At 39.8% G+C, this 8,619-nt stretch overlaps 1 protein-coding gene across 3 annotated transcripts in view; it reads right to left on the reverse strand.

Moving 5' to 3' along the window:
- Window positions 1-3,162, reverse strand: part of LOC127571413 (guanine nucleotide-binding protein subunit beta-4) — a 35,038-nt gene extending 31,876 nt beyond the window's left edge. The window contains exons 1-2 of one of the 3 annotated variants that reach the window (XM_052017741.1): window positions 2,859-3,162; window positions 2,251-2,617 (exon numbers count right to left, since the gene is read on the reverse strand). The gene's annotated coding sequence lies outside the window, so the exon portion shown is untranslated. Of the gene's footprint in view, window positions 1-2,250; window positions 2,618-2,649; window positions 2,755-2,858 lie in introns of those variants that run through there. The other 2 variants (XM_052017743.1, XM_052017742.1) reach the window with 2 other exon arrangements.
- Between the last annotated feature and the right edge of the window lie 5,457 nt (window positions 3,163-8,619).

Here is an 8,619-nt window from a genome sequence, read left to right on the forward strand (position 1 = left end):
AGGTTGAATAAAATTATTCCTTTGTTTTCTTTGCCTTCTTTTCATTTGCTATAAAGGCCTCATGCTGGGGCATTAGTAAAATGTGCAGCATTTGAAAAGTCACTACATTCAATTTGCTTACAATAGCCAATCCAAGCTGTTTGAATGTTAGCAAAATGTTAAAAGAGTTCAAACTTAGAGTAAACCTCAATTATTCCAATACAAGAGATCAGGCAACTCCATACTGTACTAATTTAGAAAAGTTGTTATAAATCAAAGTTTTAATATAGGTTTTCACAATACACCCAACCTTGTATGCATGAGCAACATAAAAGTTCACTATTAACATTGGTTTTACTGCACACAAATTTATGGCATCTACATTCATGCAACTTCCAAAATGAAGGTAACAGAAGCAAAATACAACAATTTTGCTGCACCATCTACAATGGCACATTACCTACTCAATCCTATCAATTCAGATTTATTCTCTTTCCCCTAACCAGTTTCTGCTGTACACAGGCAGAGAACCCTGCAAAATCCTGATCTGAATGGTTAATCTGGAATAGTCTGAGGATTTCTTGACTACAGAGAACAGCATCACTATCTCCCCCTGAGGAGAGGTCATCAACTGAAGGGATTTTTTTTTAAATAAGATAGTTGGTAGAAAGATCAGAAGGGAGTAAAGGAAAGACCTTTCACCTTAAAAGTGGTGTGATTTTAGAATTCACTGTTCAAAATGGCGGGAGGCAGAAGGCAGTACCTGACCGAACACCTGAGGTGCTACTGCTACAGAATCACAGCTTTAGGAAATGAAATCAATTCAAATAACTCTTTTTGGACATGGGTTGAATGGACACCACCTGCAGCCTACATTTCTGTTGATTCTTTAATCATTGTCAAGCCAAACAAGTGCAGCAAACACATATCTTCAGAAAGAAGCAACTGGATTTCAAGAACAGAAACTCTGGGAGACAAATTTATCCAAGGTTACATACAATCACAGCATCCTCACCATTGCTCAAAATGAAATAACCAAACACACAAATAAGGGATTGAAATGAGAATCAGAAAGACCACCACTTCAACATTTGAAGCTTTCAAGAAAAAAATCCATTTCAAATATTTAACCTTTACTCAGAGCAAAGGTAAATTATTTCAATTCCACTTAAATATTTCAAATACACATTATGAAATTTGAAATATTTTAAATTCAATTCCACAAAAAAGCTTTGCATTATCACAGATTATTCCCACAAGGTCCTGGCTAATGGCACAAATACGAGATGCTTTAGGTTTGCAAAGGTAAATCTGAGCCGATATGTACAAAAGCAGACATTACTATTAAGAATAACTATTTAGATAAAGATAAGGATGATTTGAAAACGGACAAAACATTCTCCAATAATCTAAATTTCAGAACTTGCAAGATGTTAGTCTAATCAGATGATCAAGCAGTTATGAATTGTGCCTGGGATGCAATTTCTGGGAATCCGGATAAGACTTCATCACTCTTACAAAATACACACAGATGGTGTTTAGGAACCAATACATCCCACCATTCAACCCCCACCCCCACCACAAAGAACAATAGAATAGGCACTTAAGGTATAATGGAAGGTGGAAATATAAGATTTTCTTCTGTTTACCTGAACAGAAGAAAATCTTATATTTGATCAAGTATAAATCAGCTATCTTATTGAGATGTATTAAGATATGCACATTGGTCCATTTCACAGATATAGATATCAATAAAAATATTTCATATCTGCAGTAAATAATCTGAATGTCAAAGTGGCACACAAAATGTTATTTCATTGAACCGCTTAGATTCTACACAGGTTACGCCGAATTATTTTTTCGATAGACAATGGCATGTCTAACTTAATATTAATTTAGATTTGCAGAACGTCAAATTCAGCCGTTGTAATAGAAATAAAGAGTGAAAATACCTAAGTTCTTCTTAATGTTTGCTTATTTGCAGAAAAACTACAAACACGTTAGCATTGAGAATACGGATGTACTATTAGGCTGTTTTCCGCTATTGCACATTGCACTAACGGTTACACTGTCGATATTCCAAAGTCAGACTGTCCTGCTTAAAATTACCGGAATTTCTCCCCAAATACAAAGACGCTCACTTATATAGGAAACATACAGCGAGACGCGCTCATTTGCTTTAAACCATTTGACTAAAGTCTCTCCCCCCGCCCGTTAGAGCAGCCCCGGGTCGCCGCGAGTGCCCCAAGCCGGTGGAGTGAAGCCCAGCACCTGGTAAGCAGCAGCAGCAGCCGCCGCGATTCCGGCCCCTCCACAGCGCTCCTGCTCCGGGGATTTCCTGTCACCGCTTGCCCGCGTTCCCCCTTCACTGTCCACGCATGGCCTCCACCTTTCCACTGGTGCAGGGTCGAGGCGGGCGAACGGCGGAGGCAGGGGGAGAGGGAGACTGTCTGGCTGTGTGTAAAGAGGACGCGAACAGCCCCAGCTGACTGCCTCTGCCCCACTGGCCGCGGCGCCCGCTCCCTCGCTCCGCCTCTGCCGACCACACCCTGGATCCGGGACCTCAGCAACAGCAGCCCTGCCGGGAGGGGAGATTCAACGCTGCACTCCCCCAAATCCGCACCCAGTCATCCCACCTCTGCAATAGATAAAAAAAACCTCAGCATTTACCCGCAACGGAAATAAAACTACACGTCTCTCCCTTCCACAAATTCATCCAGACATCCATCATCCGCCGACTGGCCACTTCCCCCCACCCCCAGACCGAAAGTACTCCGGCTGCAAACCAATCCTTGCTTGAATAAGGGTGAAGGCGACACAGGTAGTTTCATTACAAAAAAAATCTGTGATTAAAAGTAAAACTATGATCCTGAAAGTACCTGAATTTATTGCAATATGTGTGTTGACTGCATCCCAATGATTCTCAATGCGTTTGAGGTACGACAGTGGGTCCGGGCGGAGGGTTTGGCTCTCAGCAGGAAATCGAAGGCAGCAATGGTTTGGAGCAAAAGGAACTTCCCTTACATACTAAACGGGAGAGGTTAAGACTCGACATTATACTTTGCACGTTAACTTTCTTTTGTTTGAAACTGCGTTTACAGCTAAACGGATGGATTCCCTTGGACATTAGCGCTTACAGCTGATTGGCAGTTGCCATGGGGATTGAGGCATTGACGTAGGAAGCGCCCGGGGTCTGCAGTGTTCCGACTCGTTTAACCCGGAGGAGAGTGTCTGGGCACCAAGCGAGCGGCTTTCCCTGGGAGCAGAGCCCACAATTATATCCACTTCTCCAAAGAAAGTGATTGTTCAGACTGCTGCAATCATCGCACATTTCTTAAATCAATGTGAGCACTAATCTCTTCAAGGGCCACTTTAAAGCTTCATGAAGTTGCAGTAATACCTGACCATGTAACTAACTCGCATCATTATCATCAAACATAACGAGGCTTTTATTTTCTGTTGACGTTATTTGCATCTGTCGAACTGCGATATATTTATATCAAGCAGAGATACGCAAAAAAAACGGACGAGTGTTGGAAATCTGAGACAAAAATAATGCTGGAAATACACAGCAAGTCAGCCACGATCTGAAATTATAGAAAGTTTAATGAATTTAAACAGCTGTCAGATGTCTAGCTATATATTTCCAGCATTTATGCCATTATATTAGTGACTGTCGAAGTATTAACATCGAATTAAATCTGTGGCAGCGGATATCTATTTTATTAAAACGTCATAGAGGATGTTTCCAATGATATGTTCTATACACAGGTAAAATACTATTTAGGATTCCATGCAGCCAAACCTTTTCTGAGATTTATCAAATTCTGTTAGAATAGCAGGAATACTGGTCTTCTGAGTTCTTGATTAAATATATAATTCTTCGGCATATTTTCTTTTTATTAAAAAAATTGTCCCGCAGAATGAATTGATTTGGGGATTTCACTACGTAATTCCGACTAAAAGAAGACTTGAAATGTACTAAAGCTGAATTACTAAATATCATTTTGTTTTCAGATGTCCAAGATTCGCGTTTTTCTTTGTATCTCTCGTACCGGAGATTCCGTCTGATTATTGATAGGTTGTTCTACTGCCCTGACCTCAATTCATAAACCCTTTGCCAATTGTTACCAATTCCTGCTTGGGATGTGTGCGCTATTCCCATTTCTAATCAGTTCTGAAAATATATTCCTGAAATAAATCAAATATCAGTCATTTGTGACAAAACATTCTTTCATTCGAGATGTGTTATTTTTCCAGTGTCCAGTTTCAAATTTCGTTGAATTTAAATTTGCGCAGATTGTTCAATAGTAAGAAAGGGGGAATAGTGCACTTAACTGAGAAATCTGAATATTATTTGACAACAACTCCCCTATTAAGCATTGCAAGTCTGTAAGTGATTAATTTCCAAACACCAACATTTAAGCTCCCCCTTTTTGTAGCCAGGATAATTCAGTAAATAATTCTTCATATAAAATGCTATTCTTATGTGGGCTTCATGGAATACATTTATTCATTAGCCTATATTGGGTTTCCATTTTTGAATCTCCTGAATCAGATTGTGTTGATACATTAGCACCTGCCAAACAGAAACGTTATGCCAAATCTGATAAAAATCTGACCCTACAAGAAGGATTCAGATTGGAGACGATTCCTAATCCCTGTTTCTTTCTATCATAGCATCTATTTCAGAAGTTAATTCAACAGCATGGTCTGAATGTTCTTCATGGTACGGGTATCAAAACCAAGGTGAGAGGGAGGAGTTTTAAAGGGGATTTGAGGGAAAAGTTTTTTTTACAGAGGGAGTAGTTGATATTTGCAACTTGCTGCCAGAAAAGGCAGTGGAGTCAGACATAATCACGACATTTAAGAGACACTTGGACAGCACTTAAATGGGCAAGGTATAGAACGATACAGACCTAGTGCAGGCAAATGGGATTAGTGTAGATGGACAAAAAGGTGGGTATGGATGTGACGGGCAGAAGGGCCCATTTCTGTGCTGTACAACTCTATGACTCTGAGTCTCCAACACGTTGTTGATCATCTCAATGTAAAAGAAATAGAAATGAACACAATTGTAAACCAATTTGCACTAGTTATTTCAGCTATCTTATTTTTGGCAACTTCATCTTTTTCAGTTCTTTTATAACTTAGTACAATTTTAATGTGTTGTGCCTTTTGAGACTCAAGCGCTTTGGCTTATGGAACCAGTTTTTTTGCTCTTCCTCTGACACCATTGGTTAGTTCTGTCCTCTGTATGACCTCTAGTATTATTTCATTCATATTGCAGCACCTCCATGAAGTATTCAAGGTGCAGTCTAACCACAAAACGGAACAACTTCAATAAAATCGTGGAGGACTTGACTAATATTGCAATGTAGCATAGTGTTTAATCAGCTGATTTCTTGGAGCTACTCTCTGTATTGTGACAATTTACAATTACATTGCAACTTTATAGCAAAAAACACTATTTCACAAAGAGAAAATGTATACCATGCAGGAACTTGGTTTGATGTGCTGTAAGCCACAATTAAATAACTAGATTTTCAAGAGGCTTTGGAAGTAAGTGAAATGTGGCAGTGTGGAGAGTTTTGTGAATATAATTCTAGGACCTGGGACATGACTTAAAGCTCCATAATGAGACCGATGAAGTACCAGTAAGTGGAGGTTGCAAGCTGGAGAGAACAGGGTGAAAGCTGGAATTTAGTTAGAAGTTGGAAAATCCAAACTGTGATGAAAATACATCACAGTGTCCACCCCCTTTCTGGAATGATTATTGGATGAATTGTGGCACATTACTCAATTTGATTGTTCTAGGAAACTGGTTAGACTCAGAAACTACGGCCTAAGGCCTCTGAAACTACTCACTGAAAATACGTCATCTCATGCAACAATAAGATGATGCATTCTCTACTCTGACGCATCACTCCTTTCTTATAGCAAACAAGAGGGCCCATCTTTGTTAATCATTTGCCAACTGGATAGTCTTGGCTTAGAAATCAAGAATTATCAAGCAAAGGAGGGAAAGAGAAAGCAGGAAACTAGCTTGGCATCACTAGTAGGAATAATGCTAGAACGTATAATTAGCAAAGGGATAACAGGACTCTGTAAATAATAGTAAGATTGTGCAGAGTCAATGTGAATTCGGAAAAGTGAAGTGAAGTTTGACAAACTTGTTACAGTCTTTTGCAGTTGTAACTAGCAGAATAGATAAGAGGAAATCAGTGGCTATAATTCTAACAATATTATAAGGTAGAATTATTGCTATTTCTTTAATTTATAGAAAGATCTTTTGCTTTTAATAAATTACATTGGTGGTTTACTAAGTAGTATAGTACACACTTTGTAGGCCTCCTCCCAATGTCAGAATGGGACTGCAAACTATTGCCTCACAAAGATTCTCCCCACATAGAAGGGAACTTTGCTGATTTCTGAATTCACCATAACTCAAAGACTCACCAAGTTATCTTAAGCCTCAAAATGATGTGCACATTCTAACATGTATTCAAACATACTAATAAATCTGCATTGACAAGATATCCTCATTTACATCTTGAGTGGCAAATTGTATGTCTGCACATAGAGAACTAGAAGACCCTAATCCCAAATGTCAAAATACCAAACAGAGTACTGCCTGTAATTACATTATTTATGGCACAACATAACTACAAGGTGGAACCATTGTTATTTTTCATTTATAGAATACTTTATCTCATTTTTAATAATTTAGAATGCTGCATAGATTACAGTATAACTAAAGAGCTGATTGTTGACTTCAGGAAGGGGAAAGAGGGTGAACATGTGCCAGTCTACATTAGGGGATCGGCAGTGGAGAGAGTCTGCAGCTTTAAATTCCTGGGCATTAACATATCGGATGACCTGTCCTGGGCCCGGCACATAGATGCATTCATAAGGAAAGCCTGCTAGTGTCTTTATTTTCTTACGAGGTTAAGGAGGTTCGGCTTGTCACCGAACACTCTAACGAACCGTTGAAAGTATCCTGACTGGTTGCATCATGGTCTGGTCTGGCAATTCGAATGCGCAGGAACGTTAGAAGCTCTAGAGAGTAAAAGACTCTGCCCAATACATCATGGGTACATTCCTCCCCACCATTAGTAATATCTACAGGAGATGCTGTCTCAAGAAGGCAGCATCCATCATCGAAGATCCCCACCATATAGACCATGCCACCTTTTTGCAGCTACCATTGGGCAGGAGGTACAGAAGCCTGAAGTCCCACACCATCAGGTTCAAGAACAGCTGCTTCCCTTCAACCATTCAGTTCTTCAACCAACCAGCAAAACCCTAATCACTACAGTTTAGCAACACTGTGACCACTTTAATCACTTTGCACTAAAGTGGACTTTGTATTTTTTTGTTCTAATTGTGTTCTTTTGTGTATAATTTATGTTTAATTTGTGTTTTTCTTGTGAATGCTGCTTATATGATGCCTGTAATGCTGCTGCAAATAAGTTTTTCATTGCACCTGTGCATGCATGTGTATATGACAATAAACTCGACTTTGACTATAATACAACATTTATGTAATTTCTTAATCCACCTAAATTGAACAATTCTCACGTGCCCCTCCAATTCTGGCCTCTTGTGCATCTCAAACTACTTCTTCTCATTCTGCCCCTCAGAATCAAGGATGACTTGCTTCTGGATTTGTGGGTTCTGAGATGGCTGATGAGGTCAATGTGAGACCCACAGACTCTTCCACGAATGGGACAGGAGATGCTTGACAAGATGGGGTAGGTGGCAAGTTGTGTGGTGGTCTGAACTTTCCAGTATTTACGCAGGACTTCTGTGTGCTCCCGATACTTGAACTCAGGTTCAGAATACTATTCCGAATGCTCCTTCTCAACTTTGAGTGAATGCTGCATCTTGGAAGCTTTGAGCACAACCTTGAATCTTTTCCTCTGTTCACCTTGTAATCTCTTCCATGACAGAGCTTGGAATAGAGTTTCTGTTTTGGGAGTCTGGTAACAGGCATGCAAATGATGTGGCTTGCTCACCCTAAATGACCCTGTGTAACTAGGGCTTCACTGTTGGAGATGTTGACCTGAGAGAAAATACTGACATTGATTTGCTTATCCTTCCTGTGAAAATGCAAGATTTTTGCTGAGGCGATGTTGGTAATACCTCTCCAGTGCCTTGAGGTGCCTGATGCAGTCCAAGTCTCAGAAGCACATAAAAGGGCAGGGATCACTGCTATCCAGTGGACCATGACAATAGTGCCAGGTCTGAGTTTTTGATGTTCAAATACTCTTTTCCTCAATCAACCAAAGGCAGTGATGGGCAGTGGTGAAAAGCATCACTGATGTCTGCCTTTGCTGAGAAGTGGCTCACAAGAAATGGGATGGAAACAACATTTTGCGGGGTCCAGATGTGAACTTTAATTGTTGGAGAGCAATATGGTACAAGGGGAATGGTTTGGTAGAGGACCTTTATCTTGCAGATGGTTTGCCACATTAAAGCCACTATGTAACTAAAAGTTGGTGATGTTTGATAATACTGGTATTCATTTACACTGGTATTCATTTACACTTTATCTTATCTTTAATGTGCACAATAAATACTTGGCCAGAATCCTGCTACAAAATTTGCTTTACCCATTTCTTATATCCACCTCTGGAG

The sequence above is a fragment of the Pristis pectinata genome, chromosome 6, assembly GCF_009764475.1.
Source record: "Pristis pectinata isolate sPriPec2 chromosome 6, sPriPec2.1.pri, whole genome shotgun sequence".
Classification (NCBI taxonomy): Eukaryota; Metazoa; Chordata; class Chondrichthyes; order Rhinopristiformes; family Pristidae; genus Pristis; species Pristis pectinata.